The 19021-nt window shown below is 47.1% G+C and overlaps 1 non-coding gene across 1 annotated transcript; it reads left to right on the top strand.

The window, feature by feature from the left end:
• The first annotated feature begins 7688 nt into the window (after positions 1–7688).
• Positions 7689–7809, top strand: trnal-caa (transfer RNA leucine (anticodon CAA)). Its single transcript has 2 exons — positions 7689–7726; positions 7761–7809. It is a non-coding gene; the product is annotated as a tRNA-Leu (tRNA).
• Positions 7810–19021: the final 11212 nt, after the last annotated feature.

Here is a 19021-nt window from a genome sequence, read left to right as displayed (position 1 = left end):
ATTTTCAAAGGGCATACTTGGCTGGGGTAGATGATCATATTCAGCAGGTGTTTTACCTCTGTTATTTTGTTGACAAATTTGGCATGTTCTAGCAACTTTCTCAATTACTACTGTTATTCCTGGTGCATACCATTGTGCATTAATAGCATGTATCATCCCTCCTTTTCCCATGTGAGCCTGACCGTGTGCTAGGCGAGACAGGGGCAAAAATAGAGATCTAGGGCAAATAGTTCGCCCATCAGGGTGACACCAGATGTCGTTTTTGAGAAAACAACCCTGGTTTTCCCAAGTTCTTCTTTCTTGCATGGTAACTTGTTGTTGGGCTGTTTTAAGTTGTTGGATGTCAAGTACCTGTGGAGGGGAAACTGAGACTGCTTGAAGGCAGTCTGCCTGTGCCGAAGCGGCCTGTTTGGCTGCCTCGTCAGCCCTCCTATTTCCTACTGATACTTCATCCTCACCGGTTGTGTGAGCTGCACATTTGATAACGGCTACCTTACTTGGCAACTGAATGGCATCTAATAGATTAAGCACCAGTTGAGAGTGCTTAATATGCTTTCCACCAGAGGTGATAAAGCCTCTGTTTTTCCACAGTTGTCCAAAATCATGGACTACACCGAATGCATATCTGGAATCAGTATAGATATTAGCAGTTTGATCTTTAGCTATTATACAAGCTCTAGTGAGGGCAAACAATTCAGCAGCCTGAGCCGAGGTTCCGGGAGGCAGGGCAAATGCTTCAACAGTTTCGTGGGGATTTACAATAGCATAGCCTGCCAACAGCAAGTCATCCAACGGCCTGTACGATGATCCATCCGTATAGAGAATAAGATCAGGATTGTCCATGGGCTCTGTGAGCAAATCTGGTCTTGGTAAGGTGGCTATTTCGACCGTTAACAGACAATCATGCTGGTCTGGATCCTCTACTTCTTTAGTAGGAAAAAAGGTGGCTGGGTTCATTACCGGTGCACATCGAAAGGTATAGTTAGGGTGTGACAGCAGTAATACTTCATAACCTGTTCTTCTAGATGCTGTAAAGTGTTGTGTGGCAGCTGAATTCAAAAGTAATAACACAGCATGGGCTGTAATGACAGCACATGGATAGTCCAAAACAATGGATACCGACTTCTCCACCATGACTGCAGTAGCAGCTACAGCACATAGACATGCTGGCATTCCCCTTACTACTGGAGGCAGCAAAACCGAATAATAAGCAACTGGTCTATTTCCCCCATCATGTTCTTGGGTTAGTACTGCGGTTGCAAATCCTTCTTTCTCATTCACATACATCTGAAAAGGTTTACCATAATTCGGAAGTTCCAACGCCGGAGCATTAGTAATGGCTTTCTTTAACTGTTTAAATGCCTCCTCTCTCTCTGGGGTCCACTCCACCTTGGGTGGGGCATCATTTAGGGCAGCTGATCCCATTCTCGATAATCGGGGATTCATTGTCTACAGTACCCAACCATCCCCAAAAATGACAAGATATCCTTCTTTGTCTTTGGTATGGTGGCACTTTGAATTGTCTGAATTCTTTCTGGTCCTAGCTGCCTCTGCCCTTGAGATATGTGAAAACCCAGGTACTGGACTTGAGTCTGACAAAATTGTAACTTTGGTAACGACACTCGGTGCCCTCTTTCACATAGGTGCTGTAACAGCTTCAGGGAGTCTTGCATGCACCTGTATCCGTGGCTAGAAGCCACAAGCAAATCGTCCGCATACTGCAATAGCACAGACTGGTCTGATAATGAACAGTCTTCAAGGTCTCTTTTTACTGCTGCTGCATATACTGCGGGGCTTTCGGTGTATCCTTGGGGCAATCTGGTCCATGTGTACTGCTGCTTCTTGTGGGTGAAAGCAAACAGATACTGACTTTCTTGATTTAACGGGATGGAGAAAAAAGCTGAACACAAGTCTATCACAGTAAAGACAGTTGCTGTTGGTGGTATAGTAGATAGTATAATGTTGGTGTCCGGTACCACAGGGGTGATAGGGACTACTATCTTATTAATAGCTCTCAGATCTTGCACAAATCTCCATTCATTCGGCCTATTAACCTTTGGTATGGGCAGTATCGGAGTGTTACACGGGCTCTGTGTCTTTTCTAAAACTCCTTGTTCCAACAATGCAGAAATGACTGGCTCTATCCCATTTTCTGCCTCTGGAGGCAGTCTGTACTGCCTAATGCTTGGTAACACGGCGTTCTTTATCAATTGTACCCGATGGGGTACTGCAGAATGTACTAGCCCAACATGATTCTTATGTTTTGCCCAAAGTTCAGAAGATACTTGATTCAATGCCATTGGCAGCTTAGGGCTTGGTTGTTCCGGGGGTTGCTGTTTTTCAAAAGTGGAGGCATGATTTTTACCTTTCCACTGGAGAATCCCCCTGTTGTGGGTGATAAAGTCTATCTGAACATTTTGCAGTTTTATTACTGCCCAAGGTTGATAGCCTTGTTGCTGTTTTTCTTTTTCTATTCCTACAATCATCGGACCCATATCTTTAGGTTTCGCTGGCGGTTTTACAGCCAATGTCAGATGGGGTGTCGAGTTCGCTTCTCTATACCGCTGCTGCTGTAAGGGTGTCAAATCAATGGCTACCCCCAATCCTTCTGGTCCAAAATAAATGCGGGGCGTAGCTTCTACTATTTCTTCTTTTTTTAAAAAGGATTGTACCAGACACTGGTAAGTTTCAGCTTTTTGTCGAGTGTACCAGGCTGTACAATGAAGCTGAACTGCCTCAAAGCTTGTCAAAATTATATACATCAATTTTTCAGTATTAGGGTCGATTTTAGCTTTTAAATTTTGTATAACTTCATGCATCAAAGGGGAGTAGAAGTTGCCATTCAATTGCTAACAATAGAGGGCAGCCTTTTCTTTGTTATCCTCCCTTTTCTCTTCTTTAATCCCATTAAAGAACTGATGAATTTTATTTGGAGGGAACTCCATGAACATTCCTTCCTTTGTGCAATAAATTGTGGCTCCTAGTTTGCACAAAGTCTGTCTTCCCAATAAAGGGAGAGGTGTTGTTTTAGAGACTATCAAAGTCTCATCGTTAACTGGTTGTCCTTCAATTATCAATTTGGTAGGTTCAGATAAAAATTATTTCATGGGGATACCGGCCACACCCATACTTAAGACGGTGGTGTTGCTTACAGGTAATCCCACAGAGGATGGTACAGAAGACATAGTAGCACCGGTATCCACCAGGAATTTCACATAAGTGTCTCCTACTTTTACTACTGCCAAAGGGTTTTCTTCTATGTCTGCTGATAAGCGGAGGGCTGCCGCCTGTACCACTAAGCCTCCGGGGCATCCCTATGCTGATTGGTGCGGGTTGGGGCTAGAGAACGAAAACTGAGGGGCCAATGAAGGTGGAGGTTTGGGGAAATCCCCTTGTAACCCTCCACCCTGTTTCGGGGGGCATCTGCAATCGCGAGCCCAATGCCCTTTCCTTCCGCAATTTCTACACTCATCTTGGGAGCGGTCTCGTTGGGGCCACTGTTCTCTCCCTCTTCCTCGTCCTCGTCCCCTAAACCCTCCTCTATTATTCTGTCCTTGTCCTCTTCCCTTTTGCTGATAGTACTGACCTGCTGTTTTAGCCTTATTTTCCTTATAGGTGAATAGTCCCTCCCTATCCATGTTGGCCAAGACTGTAATTGTTTCCTTCCAACTTTTTCCTTGCCAGTCCAAAACCTTAATTTTATAGGTTCTCGCGTGTTGCGGCAACATACAATTTAACAAGGTTTGCACTGTCAAAGGTTCATTTTGATCCATTGGTATTCCTGCATGCTCGTCCCAAATATTTTTGCCTCTGCCTGCAAAATTTATTATTGATTCTTCTGCTTTCTGCAGACAGCGCGTGACTTCCCCTATATCTCCATGCTTTTTAGCTCCCTTTAGTATGGCATCCTTGCCCCTGTGTTGCAACCAATGTTCCCGGGACTCATTTCCTTCTTCCTCATTATCTTCCCGCCAATCTCCGTTTTCGCCGGCGGGTATAGGGAACATATCTTTTACCCCCGGCCAAGAGGACCCATATGCTGCCTGCAGTAATAATTTCACATCTACGGGGAGGGGGTTATAAATGGTACAGGTTTGCTCAAGCCAGTTGTGAAAGGCTACTGGCTTCTTAACAGGATTAGGGGCAGCTGATATCATATCCCGAGCTTCCCCCGGTGTCCAGGGCTTTAGGACAGCTGTTGTTCCGATCATTACACGGGGGGCCTGTCTTACAGTTGCCCTGGTATTCATTCCTGGGCCAGGGATTGTGCCATCAACTTCGACTCCTCCCCCCGCTCCCCCCGTCTCCATTTTCACCTTCTAGTGGGTTTTGTGGATGGACTCGTCGCCTAGAGGCCTGATCCAGCTGAGCGGCCACTATTTCTATAATCCCCTGCCAATCATCCGGCTTGGTGGTTGGAAGACGGGGATATAAGCCGACAGGGGAAGCGGTCATAACCGGGGCACTCGGGGGGCTTTAAGAGGGAGGGGGCTTCTCCTTACCCTCCTCCTCTTTCTTTTTATTTTTAGGGGGCTGGTGCCTCTTTGCCACCTCTGTCCATTTTTTAAAACAATTCTCCATATAATCTTTATCCCAAGTAGGGTCCCTCGCCCCATCTTTGGTGGTCTGTCTCCATTCCTCAATTAAGGACAATTTAAAACTTCCTCCATATGGCCAATCCCCATCAGACCAACCGTACAAATCACTACTAAACGTTACCGCGTATCTGTCGTCTCCTGTTTCTTTAATTACAGTGTCCGCCGGCGAGCCGGGCGGCACAATAGGATCTCCTACCTTCTCTCGTTGCTTTGCTACCTTACGGATTCTTTTCTCAGTCTTAGGATGTACTTTCATTCTTTCAGTTGAGAGGTCGTCTTTCTTTCCTTTTCTAGGAGCTGGGCGCGAGCGCCCTGCTCGACTAGAGCCGTTTCCCATTCTTCCGGGTGCAACGTCTCGCGATCTTTTCTGAAATGAGGGTTAGGACAATCCTACAAAATATACAATAATTTACAAAGCGCTCACCGGTGTTCTCTTTTCCACTCAGCTTGGGGACTCCTTTTGCCTTTTTGTTATTTTAACTTCTTTGCGGTAGCTACCTTAACTTATGCCTCACCCTCCAGGGGATCTCGGCGGCTCGTCCCCCTTCTATTAGTTAGGACGGCCTGAGCACCTTCCTCCTTTCAGCTAGGAAGGTCCTTAAAATTCCTCTTTTTCTCTTAGAAGTTAACTTTAGTTCTTTTGGATCTCGTTTTTAGAGATCCTGGCGGACTACGCCAGAATCTGTCGAGGAAATTTCAAAGTTAAATTAACTCAGGCGGAGGCTTTCAGAGTCGTGCTTCGAGAGAATTTTATTTTAAAAAGCGAGATATCTCGGAGAGCCTGCTTGGACCGTACCAAGGCAGAAAACTCTCCTGTACAAGCAAATTGTCCCTACCTTTATACAGAAATAGAATACAGAAATAGAAAAGGAATCTTATTCATTAGTTCCGTGAGTACAAAGGTCATCTCGGGAGGCACACACTCTATCTGTCCTTGCATAGTTTCTCCCTGTTCACAGTCTGATAAGCAGAATATCAGGAGACTCCCTTTTAATACCGGATAGTCATTTAATTACATTTCTAAGTTTCAAGTCTAAAAAGTGTGGGTGTAGTTCTAGTCCTATTATTTCTTCAAATATAGCAAAAACAGAATTTAACCCTTCCCTTTACCATAAGCCATAGATTCATAAATTCTTTCTTCCACACTTTGGGTTTCTCTGCCCTCCACTTTTACTTTTCTTCTTTCTATCTTTTGCTTCTGCCCCCATTCTACTTCCCTCTGTCTTCCTACATTGGTTTCCATCCCCCTGCCATATTAGTTTAACTCTTCCCCAACAGCACTAGCAAACACTCCCCCTAGGATATTGGTTCCGGTCCTGCCCAGGTGCAGACCATCTGGTTTGTACTGGTCCCACTTCCCCCAGAACCGGTTCCAATATCCCAGGAATTTGAATCCCTCCCTTCTGCACCACTCCTCAAGCCATCTGAGCTATCCTGCAATTCCTACTGTGACTCCTGAGATTACTGCCTTTGAGGTCCTACTTTTTAATTTATCTTCTAGCTCCCTAAATTCAGCTTGAAGGACCTCATCCCGTTTTGTACCTATATCGTTGGTACCTATATGCACCACGACAACTGGCTGTTCACCCTCCCCCTCCAAAATATCCTGCAGCCACTCCGAGACATCCTTGACCCTTGCACCAGGGAGGCAACATACCATCCTGGAGTCTCGATTGCGGCCGCAAAACATCTATCTATTCCCCTTACAATAGAATCCCCTACCACTATAACTATCTCACTCTTTTTCCTGCTCTCCTGTGCAGCAGAGCCACCCACGGTGCCATGAACTTGGCTGCTGCTGCCCTCCCCTGATGAGTCAACCCCCGCAACAGTACCCAAAACGGTGTATCTGTTTTGGAGGGGGATGACCGCAGGGGACCCCTGCACTACATTCCTTCCACTGCTCTTCCTGCTGGTCACCTATTCCCTATCTTTCTGTGTAACCTTTACCTGCGGTATGACCAACTCACTAAACGTGCTATTCACGGCATCCTCAGCATCACGGATGCTCCAGAGTGAATCCACCCACAACTCCAGTGCTGTAATGCGGTCTGTCAGGAGCTGCAGCAGGATACAATTCCCGCACATGTAGTCGTCAGGGAAACTGGAAGCGTCCCTGAGTTCCCACATAGCACAGGAGGAGCATGACACATGTCTGAGCTCTCCTGCCATGATTTAACCCCTAGATTAACTTAATTTGGCAATAACAATGATAAAGGTTACCTACTGATAAAGGAAACGGAAAAGAAAAACTACTCACCAATCACCAGCCAATCACTTACCCCCTTGACTATGACGTCACCCTTCGATTTCTTTCTACTTCTTTTTTGTCATCTCACCCTGCTTCAGCTGCATCAGCTGGTTCCTCCTCGACGAACTCCCACCGCTCCGACTGATGGGCCTTTTATAGGCCTCCCACCGACCTCCCGCTCCTTCTCGACGAACTCCACTGAATGCAGTTTCCGTTCTGGAACTAGTGACCGGTGAGTGAAATGTGACTTTGCCTTGTGGAAGATAATAATCAAGGCAATTAAAGTGGCAGACGGTAAACTCTCGATAAACAATTTTGCAACATACAGGTCAGAGGAGCCTACGTGTCCACAGGGCAACACCAGTAATTAGGTGCATGTTGGAACAAACCAGTTACAACTTTCATTCAATATTTATTCCTACATCAACATCACTGACAAAACCAGATTATCTGGTCATGATCACATTGCTGTTTGTGGGATCTTGCTGTGTGCAAACTGGCTGCGGCGTTTCCCACATCACAACAGTGCCTCCACTTTAAAAATACTTCATTGGTTGTAAAGCGCTTTGGGACGTCCTGAGGTCATGAAAGGCGCTATAGAAATACAATACAGAAATTGTTACCCGATAGCTGGCAAAATGCGAGCTGTTGTGAGAAATATGTGTGTTTGCATTTTGGTTGCATTGCAGGAATGATGAACTTAATGACTGGCGCTGCCTGTTAAGTCCTGTCGTAAGAATGTGTGCGTTGTGTGTTTGCACAGGAGGAAGGATTGTGATGCTGCTCAGTAAGTGTGCAGAATTTGCAGCACATTTTTCTGCAGCTGCTGTGGGGCCATTGTCAGGATAGCCGAGTGGTCTAAGGCACCAGACTCAAGGACTGTAATTCTTACCTTACCAAAGGTTGGTGTATTCTGGTCCCTTTCTAGGGGCGTGGGTTCGAATCCCACTTCTTCTGACATTAACCTTTTATCCACACAAATATAGCCAGCATCAAAAAGCCTGCTCAACTGGCCTTCAATTTACAAGTGGTCACCTCAAACACTTCAACGCTATTGGCGTTTGCCAATAAACGAAAGGCACCGCCCACAGACCAACTTCTTTTCCTCTCAAAACTTATCACATCCTAACTGTTATATATTTAACCCCTTGTAACCTGCATCATACCTGACCACCAGAGGGCCCACCTGTTGGCGTCCCAAGGGATACCAGCAAATCTTGGGAGCACAGTATATAAGCAGGCCACCCACAAGGTACTGGCACTCTGGAACCTTAATAAAGGAGCTAAGGTCGCACTTGCTCATTGCACACAGTACTCAGACTCACCATTTATTGGCGACAAGGTAACCAACAACTGTGCGAAAATGCAAAGAACAGACGGCATCCTGGACAAGTTCTCAGAATGGCTTGATTGGGAGGCTTTCGTGGAGAGATTCGACCAATACTTTGTGGCCAACGAACTAAAGGGGACGAGAATGCTGCCAAACGAAGGGCAATCCTCCTAACCGTCTGTGGGGCCACTACCTATGGTCTCATGAAGAATCTCCTGGTCCTGGCAAAACCAACAGAGAAATCCTACGTAGAATTGTGTACGCTGGTCCGGGAGCACTAAATCCTAAGGAAAGTGTTTTGATGGCGAGATATCGGTTCTACACGTGTCAACGATCGGAGGGCCAGGAAGTGGCGAGCTATGTCACCGAACTAAGGTGCCTCGCAGGACATTGTGTGTTTGAGGGATTCCTAGAACAAATGCTCAGGGACTTTTTTGTACTGGGCATCGGACAGGAGACAATCATTCGCAAACTGTTGACTGTAGAAACTCCGAATCTAAGTGAAGCCATAACGATAGCCCAGGCATTTATGTCCACCAGCGACAACACCAAACAGATTTCACAGAACAAAGAAGTTTCGGCCAGTACTGTGCATAAAGTAACGTCAGTTTTGAGCAGAAATGTACAGGGCAGCACATCCGCGCCAGCTGCTGCGGCCCAACCTCAATTGACCCAGAGTCCGCCATCGTCTGTTAATACGAGGCAGTTAACAGACTGTTGGTGATGCGGAGATGATCATCGGCCCCATCAATGCCGCTTTAAGCACTATGCGTGCAATGGTTGCAGAACAATGGGACACCTCCAGTGAATGTATAGGCGAGCTGCAAACCCTACAAACTATCACGTTGCAGAGGAAGATCGATCCACAGTGGATCAGACTGAATTGGAAACTCATACGGAGGAGGCAGAAGTGTACGGGGTACAAACGTTCAGACGAAATGCCCACCAATAATGTTGAAAGTTGAACTGAACGGTATTCCAGTATCTATGGAGCTGGACACGGGGGCAAGTCAGTCCATAATGAGTAAAAAGGCCTTCGACAGGCTGTGGGGAAAGAAGGCACACAGGCCCAAGCTCAGCCCCATTCACACGAAGTTAAGGACTTATACAAAGGAACTAATCCCTGTAATTGGCAGTGCAGAAGTCAAATTCTCCTATGATGGAGCAGTACACAAACTCCCGCTGTGGATTGTGCCAGGGGATGGCCCCACATCATTTGGCAACAGCTGGCTGGGGAGAATTCGCTGGAACTGGGACGATATCCAAGCTCTTTCGTCTGTCGACGACACCTCATGTACCCAGGTTCTAAGCAATTTCCCTTCGTTATTCGAGCCAGACATTGGAAGCTTCTCGGGGGCGAAAGTGCAGATCCATTTGGTTCCCGGTACGCGACCCATCCACCACAAGGCTCAGGCGGTACCATACATGATGCGTGAAAAAGTGGAAATCGAGCTGGACAGGCTGCAATGTGAAGGCATCATCGCACTGGTGGAATTCAACGACTGGGTCAGTCCGATTGTTCCGGTACTCAAGGAGGACGGTACGGTTAGAATTTGCGGGGACTATAAAGTAATGATTAGCCGTTTTTCGCTGCAGGACCAGTACCTGCTACCCAAGGCAGACAACTGATTTCTGACTCTGGCTGGAGGGAAGACATGCACAAAACTGGACCTGACCTCGGTCTACATGATGCAGGAGCTGGAGGAGTCTTTAAAAGGCCTCACCTACATCAACACGCAGAATGATCTGTTTATCTACAACCGGTGCCTGTTCGGGATTCGTTCAGCCGCAGCGATCTTCCAGCTGAACATGGAGTGCCTGCTAAAGTCGGTTCCTTGCACAGTGGTCTTCCAGGATGACATACTGGTTACAGGTCGGGACACCATGGAGCACTTGGAGAATCTGGAGGAGGTTCTTAGTCGGTTGGATCGCGTGGGGCTCAGGTTGAAATGCTCGAAGTGTGTTTTCCTGGCACAAGACGTCAAATTCTTAGGAAGGAGGATCGCAGCAGACGGCATCAGACCCACCAACGCCAAGCCGGAGGCTGCCAAGAACTCGCCATGACCACGGAATGTGATGGAGCTGCGGTCGTTTCTGGGACTCCTTAACTACTTCGGTAATTTCCTACCTGGGTTAAGCACCTTGCTAGAACCTTTACATGTGCTACTGCGCAGGGGAGACGACAGGGTATGGGTGAATTCATAAGAGGCTGCCTTTAAGAAAGCCAAAAATTTACTGTGCTCTAACAAACTGCTTGTCCTGTATAACTCATGTAAACGACTAGTGTTAGCTTGCGATGCATCATCATATGGGGTCGGGTGTGTGTTACAGCAGGCTGCTGATTCGAGAATTTTGCAATCAGTTGCGTATGCATCCAGGAGTTTGTCCAAGGCCGAAAGGACCTACAGCATGGTTGAAAAAGAGGCTCTGGCATGCGTTTACGGGGTAAAAAAAAATGCACCAGTACTTGTTTGGCCTCAGGTTCGAGCGTGAGACAGACCACAAGCCGCTCATATCGCTATTCTCGGAGAGCAAAGTGATCAATATCAATGCCTCTGCCGCATCCAAAGATGGGCGTTCACGTTGTCGGCAAACAACTATATAATTCGCCACAGACCGGGCACAGAGAACTGCGCAGATGCTCTCAGTCGGCTACCATTGCCCACCACAGGGGTGGAAATGGCACAGCCAGCGGATTTGCTTATGGTCATGGAGGCATTTGAGAATGAGAAATCCCCCGTTTTTGCCCGCCAGATCAGGACCTGGACCAGCCAAGCTCCTTTACTGTCCCTGGTAAAAAACTGTGTCCTCCATGGGAGCTGGTCCAGTGTCTTATAGAAACATTTAAAATAATGAAGGGGATAGACAGGAGAGAGGCAGAGAGGTTGTTTCCACTGGTCGAGGAGATTAGAACTAGGGGGCACAGCCTCAAAATATGGGGGAGCCAATTTAAAACCGAGTTGAGAAGGAATTTCTTCTCAAAGAGGGTTGTGAATCTGTGGAATTCTCTGCCCAAGGAAGCAGTTGAGGCTAGCTCATTACATATATTCAAATCACAGATCAATAGATTTTTAACCAATAAGGGAATTAAGGGTTATGGGGAGCGGGCGGGTAAGTGGAGCTGAGTCCACGGCCAGATCAGCCATGATCTTGTTGAATGGTGGAGCAGGCTCGAGGGGCTAGATGGCCTACTCCTGTTCCTAATTCTTATGCTCTTATGTTCTTATGTTCTTATTAATGTTGGGGAAATCCAGAACCAGGGGTCACGGTCTAAGGATAAGGGGTAAGCCATTTAGGAGCGAGATGAGGAGAAACTTCTTCACCCAGAGAGTGGTGAACCTGTGGAATTCTCTACCACAGAAAGTTGTTGAGGCCAATTCACTAAATATATTCAAAAAGGAGTTAGATGTAGTCCTTACTACTAGGGGGATAAAGGGGTATGGCGAGAAAGCAGGAATGGGGTACTGAAGTTGCATGTTCAGTCATGAACTCATTGAATGGCGGTGCAGGCTCGAAGGGCCGAATGGCCTACTCCTGCACCTATTTTCTATGTTTCTATTTCTATGTCCCAGTGGAGATGCAGGAAGCGATTAAGCCATTCCACAGAAGCAAAGATGAGCTGTCCCTGCAGGCGGACTGTCTTTTGTGGGGCAAACACGTGGTCTTGCCCGAGAAAGGCAGAGACATATTTATTTGCGAACTACACAACACGCACCCAGGCATCATAATGATGAAAGCCATAGCCAGGTCTCACGTATGATGGCCTGGCATCGACTCAGATTTAGAGTCATGCGTGTGCCAGTGCAACACTTGCTCACAGTTGAGCAATGCACCCAAGAGGCATCCAAACCATGGTCGAGAATACATGTAGACTATGCGGGCCCATTCCTCGGCAAAATGTTTTTGATTGTCGTGGACGCTTACACAAAATGGATTGAATGTGCAATAATGTCTGTAAGCACATCCACGGCCACCATTGAAAGCTTACGAGCCATGTTTGCCACGCATGGCTTGCCTGATGTCCTAGTCAGCGAGAATGGGTCATGCTTCACTAGTGCTGAATTCAAGGAATTCATGACCCGCAATGGGATCAAACATGTCACATCTGCCCCGTTCAAGCCCGCATCCAACGGCCAGGCAGAACGGCAGTCCAGACCATCAAACAAAGCTTGAAATGTGTGTCGGAAGGCTCCCTGCAGACCCGGTTGTCCCGAGTGCTGCTCAGCTACCGCACCAGACCCCACTCACTCACCATGATTCCCCCAGCCGAGCTGCTCATGAAAAGGATGCTTAAAACAAGGCTCTCGCTTGTCCACCCTGATCTCCATGATCACGTGGAGGGCAAGCGGCATCAACAAAGTGTGTACCATGATCGCGCAAATTTGTCACGCGATATTGAGATCAATGATCCTGTGTTTGTGCTTAATTATGGACATGGTCCCAAATGGCTCGTTGGCACAGTCATAGCCAAAGACAGGAGTATGGTGTTTCAGTTAAACTGACCAATGGACAAACGCACAGAAAACATTTGGACCAAATCGAATTGCGGTTCACCAACAGCTACGAACAACCCGAAGAGGACACCACCAACTTTGACCCTCCAACACACACACAAGTGGCAACTGACATCATGGTTGACCACGAAACCGAACTCATCATCCCCAGCAGCCCGGCAAGGCCGGCTGCCCAACAGCCCAGTGAAGAACTGACCAACCCACCCACACCCACATTTGTACCGAGACGATCGACAAGGGAGCGCAAAGCTCCAGATCATCTCATTTTGTAAATAAGTGTACTGTTGACTTCACGGGGGAGTGATGTTATGTATTCAAGCCTGTGTAACCTGCATGACACCTGACCACCAGAGGGCCCACCTGTTGGAGTCCTAAGGGATCCCAGTATCCCTTGGGAGCACAGATATAAGCAGGCCACCCACGAGGTACCTGCACTCTGGAACCTTAATAAAGGAGTTAAGATCACACTTGCTCATTGCACACAGTACTCAATCTCACCATTTATTATGAGTGTAATACTAACCCTGTTCTCGGGGATAAGGCTTCAAATCAGACTTCTCCTTTCAACCCACTCCCACACTAAAAAGCAGCAAACTCACAGCATTCCATTTTTATCCTCCCGCGTTGCTGAATTCCACATTCCTTACTAGTACTGTGGCTTTCAATCCCACTGCAGACAGTGGTGTTTCTCAGAAAAAGGACACCACAGTCAAAGAATGAGATTTCTTCCACACAAAGGCTTCTCAAATCTGCTCCATTACTCAGGCAGGGAATTACTTCCAATGTCACTTCTGACATAAATACATTTTGCCAGTATAAAAGGCACCAGAGCCAAGCAAGTCAGGTATTAGCACGTAAAAGTTGCCAGAGTTGATGCCTTTGTAGATCGGGACCATTCAGGTGGCAATGGCCAAGGGCACAATAGTGTCAGGATGGCCGAGTGGAGTAAGGCGCCAGACTCAAGGACTGTTAATCCTTACCTTACCAAAGGTTGGTGTATTCTGGTCCCTTTCTAGGGGCGTGGGCTGCAATCTCACCTCTGACGTGACATTTTACCCCACACAAATGCAGCCAGCGTCAAAACACCTGATCAACTGGCCTTCAATTTACAAGTGGGCACCTCAAACACTTCAACGGTATTGCCATTTGCCAACAAACTAAAGGCACCGCTCACAACCCAACTTCTTTTCCACACCAAAATAGCCCCATTGTAACACAGCTTCAGGCTTGTGGTGAAGGGACGCAAATATTACACAGCGCAAATTCTGGCAGCAGTGGGATTTGAACCCACACCTCCGAAAAGACTGGAGCCTGGACACAGCCCTTGGAGTGCTCGGCCACGCTACCACTGGAAGCAGTTTCCGTTCTGGAACTAGTGACCGGTGAGTGAAATGTGACTTTGCTTTGTGGAAGATAATAAGTAAGGCAATTAAAGTGGTAGACGGTAAACTCACGATAAACAATTTTGCAACATACAGGTCAGAGGAACTTAAGTGTCCACAGGGCAACAACAATAATTAGGTGCATGTTGGAACAAACCAGTACCAACATCTCGCAACAACATTTTGTTCACAATCTTAATCGGTTCGTTACATTGATTGCCATGCATACAATGTCTCTTTAAGTTCAGTTGGTTTCAGGTCTCCTTTAAGAGAACCCTGCTGGCTTTACCCCAAACAAATCCTTTGTTAGACACCACGTGGTGGTCCCTCAGCATGGCACCTTGTGATATGGCCACAGCCATCTTTTTTTTCAGACACGCTGCACCTCGCTGCAGCAAGGACGCCATCTTGCCTCTGTCCTCGAGGTCGACTGCCTTGATCCTTTTCTCATAGAAACATAGAAACATAGAAAATAGGTGCAGGAGCAGGCCATTCGGCCCTTCGAGCCTTCACCACCATTCAATAAGATCATGGCTGATCATTCACCTCAGTACCCCTTTCCTGCTTTCTCTCCATACCCCTTGATCCCTTTAGCCGTAAGGGACATATCTAACTCCCACTTGAATAGATCTAATAAACTGGCATCAACAACTCTCTGCAGTAGGGAATTCCACAGGTTAACAACTCTCTGTGAAGAAGTTTCTCCTCATCTCAGTCCTAAATGACTTACCCCTTATCCTGAGACTATGTCCCCTGGTCTGGACTTCCCCAACATCGGGAACATTCTTCCTGCATCTAACTTGTCCAATCCCATCAGAATTTTATACGTTTCTATGAGATCCCCTCTCATCCTTCTAAACTCCAGTGAATACAGGCCCAGTCGATCCAGTCTCTCCTCATATGCCAGTCCTGCCATCCCGGGAATCAGTCTGGTGAACCTTCGCTGCATTCCCTTAATAGCAAGAATGTCCTTCCTCAGATTATGAGACCAGAACTGAACACAGTATTCCAGGTGAGACCTGACTAAGGCCCTGTACAACTGCAGTAAGACCTCCCTGCTCCTATACTCAAATCCCCTAGCTATGAAGGCCAACATACCATTTGCCTTCTTCACCGCCTGCTGTACCTGCATGTCAACTTTCAATGACTGATGAACCATGACACCCAGGTCTCGTTGCACCTCCCCTTTTCCTAATCTGCCGCATTCAAATATTCTGCCTTCGTGTTTTTGCCACCAAAGTGGATAACCTCACATTTATCCAAATTATACTGCATCTGCCATTTGTTTGCCCACTCACCTAACCTGTCCAAGTCACCCTGCAGCCTCTTAGCGCCCTTCTCACAGCTCACATCGCCACCCAGCTTAGTGTCATCTGCAAACTTGGAGATATTACACTCAATTCCTTCATCTAAATCATTAATGTATATTGTAAAGAGCTGGGGTCCCAGCACTGAACCTTGCGGCACCCCACTAGTCACTGCCTGCCATTCTGAAAAGGACCCGTTTATCCCGACTCTCTGCTTCCTGTCTGTCAACCTGTTCTCTATCCACATCAGTACATTACCCCCAATACCATGTGCTTTAATTTTGCACACCAATCTCTTGTGTGGGACCTTGACAAAAGCCTTTTGAAAGTCCAAATACACGCCATCCACTGGTTCTCCCTTGTCCACTCTATCAGTAACATCCTCAAAAAATTCCAGAAGATTTGTCAAGCATGATTTCCCTTTCATAAATCCATGCTGACTTGGACCAATCCTGTCACTGCTTTCCAAATGCGCTGCTATTTCATCTTTAATAATTGATTCCAACATTTTCCCCACTACTGATGTCAGGCTAACCGGTCTATAATTACCGTTTTCTCTCTCCCTCCTTTCTTAAAAAGTGGTGTTACATTAGCTACCCTCCAGTCCATAGGAACTGATCCAGAGTCGTTAGACTGTTGGAAAATGATCACCAATGCATCCACTATTTCTAGAGCCACTTCCTTAAGTACTCTGGGATGCAGACTATCAGGCCCCAGGGATTTATCAGCCTTCAATCCCATCAATTTCCCTAACACAATTTCCTGACTAATAAGGATTTCCTTCAGTTGCTCCTTCTCACTAGTCCCTCGGTCCCTAGTATTTCCCGCGATTCTGCCACAAAAGCTGGAAGAGCGGCTGTGAATTCGATCTTCCTCCCCAGGAGTCCTGCCACTGGAGCCGGGAAGGTACTTTTAGGTCGTTCTGATCGGAACATTGCCACGCAGTTGTGGTGGACGGTCTGTGCCTCTGGTGCATGGCCCAAGCGAAGGTGAGGTTTTGCTCTGCCTCTGAGCACAGGGGACATCGATTGCTGGAGTGAGGTGGTCTTCCCATTTCCACTGGATGTTCCCCATCCACCTTCTTCCAAGTACCGTTGGACCATCACCTGCAACAATCCACAGAGGTAGCTTGTGCACCACGCCATTATGGATTACACTTACATCCGCACTACGAAGGACTGGAATCAGCTCCTTGGTGTAGGTGCGCAACTTTTCCTCTACTGGAAGCAGCTTGGGTCATTTTTCGTTTCATAACCTCTCAAAGGCATCCTGGCTCATCACTGACTGGCTCGCTCCAGTGTCCACTTCCATGAAGACTGGAGCACCGTTTACCTCGACTTCCATCTTCACTGGAGGACAATCGGTGGTGCAGGTATACACGCCATACACTTCTTCTTGGGCCTGAGCTGACCCCCTGGCCAAATCATCATACTCCCCGTTGAATTCAAAGTCATCTACCGACTCCTCTGCTAGACGGTGAGTCGCATTTCTTTTACACATACGCTGGAGGCGGCCCTTCGTGTTACAGGCTTTGCATACGTACTCAGCAAACCGACACTGGTGAGCCCTATGGTTAACTCCACAACGCCAGCATGGTGCTACTCGATTAGCACCCCTCGGCAGACTCTGAGTTCTGGAACCCTGAGGTCTGTGCTCTCTGCCCTGGGCAGAGCCAAGTTCTATATTCTTGCCTGTGAAAGGCACCATTCTGTGTACAGTATTTGCCGGGTTTGAGTCCACAGGATGAATACTTTGCTTGGTGCTGCAGGTCGAGGTCATGAATGCCTGACTGATGCTGATGGTCTTCTGCAGGTTGACTGTGGTGTCGGCAGATAGTAGCTTGTGAAGGAGGCCCTTGTGGCAAATTCCTATAATGAAGATGTCTCGCAATGCTTTGTTGAGGTGCGTGCCAAAATCACATGGTGCCGCAAGTCTCCTGAGGTTAGCAGCATATTTTGCACTCTCCTGGCACTCAGGTCTGCGGTGAGTGTAGAATCTGTGCCTAGCCGTGAGGATGCTCTGTTTTGGTTTTAGTTGGTCGCGAATTAGTTCAGTCAGCTCATCGTATGTCTTATCCTTGGCCTTCGTGAGTGCCAGCAAGTCCCTGACGAAGCGGTAGACCTCGGGCCCACAACTGGTCAGCAGTATAGCCTTGCGCTTCTCCGCCAATGTGTCCGTCTCGCCTGCCAGGTCGTTTGCCACAAAATATTGCTCGAGCCTTTCCGTGAAGGCATCCCAATCATTACCCTCTGAAAAGTCTTTTAGTGTGCCAAAGGTAGCCATAATCGCGTGAAAGTCCGTATTCTCATCGCCAGTTGTTATGCACTTATGAATGACTCCACGAGTCAATGTGTTGTACTCAAACTATAATGACATTAGTCCTTTATTCGTAACTCCAGAGTGAGGCACAAGCATGGTGGGCAGCATTTTATACTGGGCCCTGCATACCTATGCAGGTGACCCTCAGGTCTCCCACCACAGTGCCCTCTGGTGGACAGCCTCTGCCACAGGGGCAGGAAACCTCCACCAGTTGCACCCTCTAGTGGTGCCAGCATAGTAAATACACAGTGTAAATCTTATTGATAGTACATCAGGTAACAAGTCTCCATTGTATGCAACTATACAGTGACTACACAGAGAGTATATCTATAGTCTGCATATATAACAGTTGGTTGCATTGCAGGGATGATGAACTTAATGACTGATGCTGCCTGTTAAGTCCTGTCGTAAGAATGTGCGTGTTGTGTGTTTGCACAAGAAGAATGATTCTGATGCTGCTCAGTAAGTGTGCAGAATTTGCAGCACATTTTTCTGCAGCTGCTGTGGGACCATTGTCAGGATGGCTGAGTGGTCTCAGGCCCCAGACTCAAGGACTGTAATCCTTACCTTACCAAAGGTTGGTGTGTTCTGGTCCCTTTCTAAACCCACTTCTGACATTAACTTTTTATCCACACAAATGCAGCCAGCGTCAAAAAGCCTGCTCAACTGGCCTTCAATTTACAAGTGGTCATCTCAAACACCTCAACGCTATTGGCGTTTGCCAATAAACGAAAGGCACCGCCCACAGACCAACTTCTTTTCCTCTCTAAACTTATCACATTCTAACCCTGTTCTCGGGGATAAGGCTTCAAATCACACTTCCCCTTTCAACCCATTCTCACACTGAAAAGCAGCACACTCACAGCATTACATTTTTATTCTCCCGCGTTGCTGAATTCCACATTGCTTTCTCGTACTGTGGCTTTCAATCCCACTGCAGACAGTGGTGTTTCTCAGAAAAAGGGCACCACAGTCAAAGAATGAGATTTCTTCCACACAAAGGCTTCTCAAATCTGCTCCGTTACTCAGGCAGGGAATTACTTGCAATGTTACTTCCGACATTAACATATTTTGCAAGTAAAAAAGGCACCAGAGCCAAACAAGTCAGATATTAGCATGTAAAAGTTGCCAGAGTTGATGCCTTGGTAGACCGGGGCCTTTCAATGCTCAGACTGATGCTTACCAATAAACGAAAGGCACCGCCCACAGACCAACTTCTTTTCCTCTCTAAACTTATCACATTCTAACCCTGTTCTCGGGGATAAGGCTTCAAATCCTGTCTGGCATAAAAATAAAAAAGGGAAGGTGGCTCAACCGTGG

The sequence above is a fragment of the Pristiophorus japonicus genome, chromosome 8 (genome assembly GCF_044704955.1).
Source record: "Pristiophorus japonicus isolate sPriJap1 chromosome 8, sPriJap1.hap1, whole genome shotgun sequence".
Lineage (NCBI taxonomy): Eukaryota > Metazoa > Chordata > Chondrichthyes > Pristiophoridae > Pristiophorus > Pristiophorus japonicus.
The sequence above is the reverse complement of the archived record's forward strand: the minus strand, read 5'-3'. Positions and strand labels throughout refer to the sequence as shown.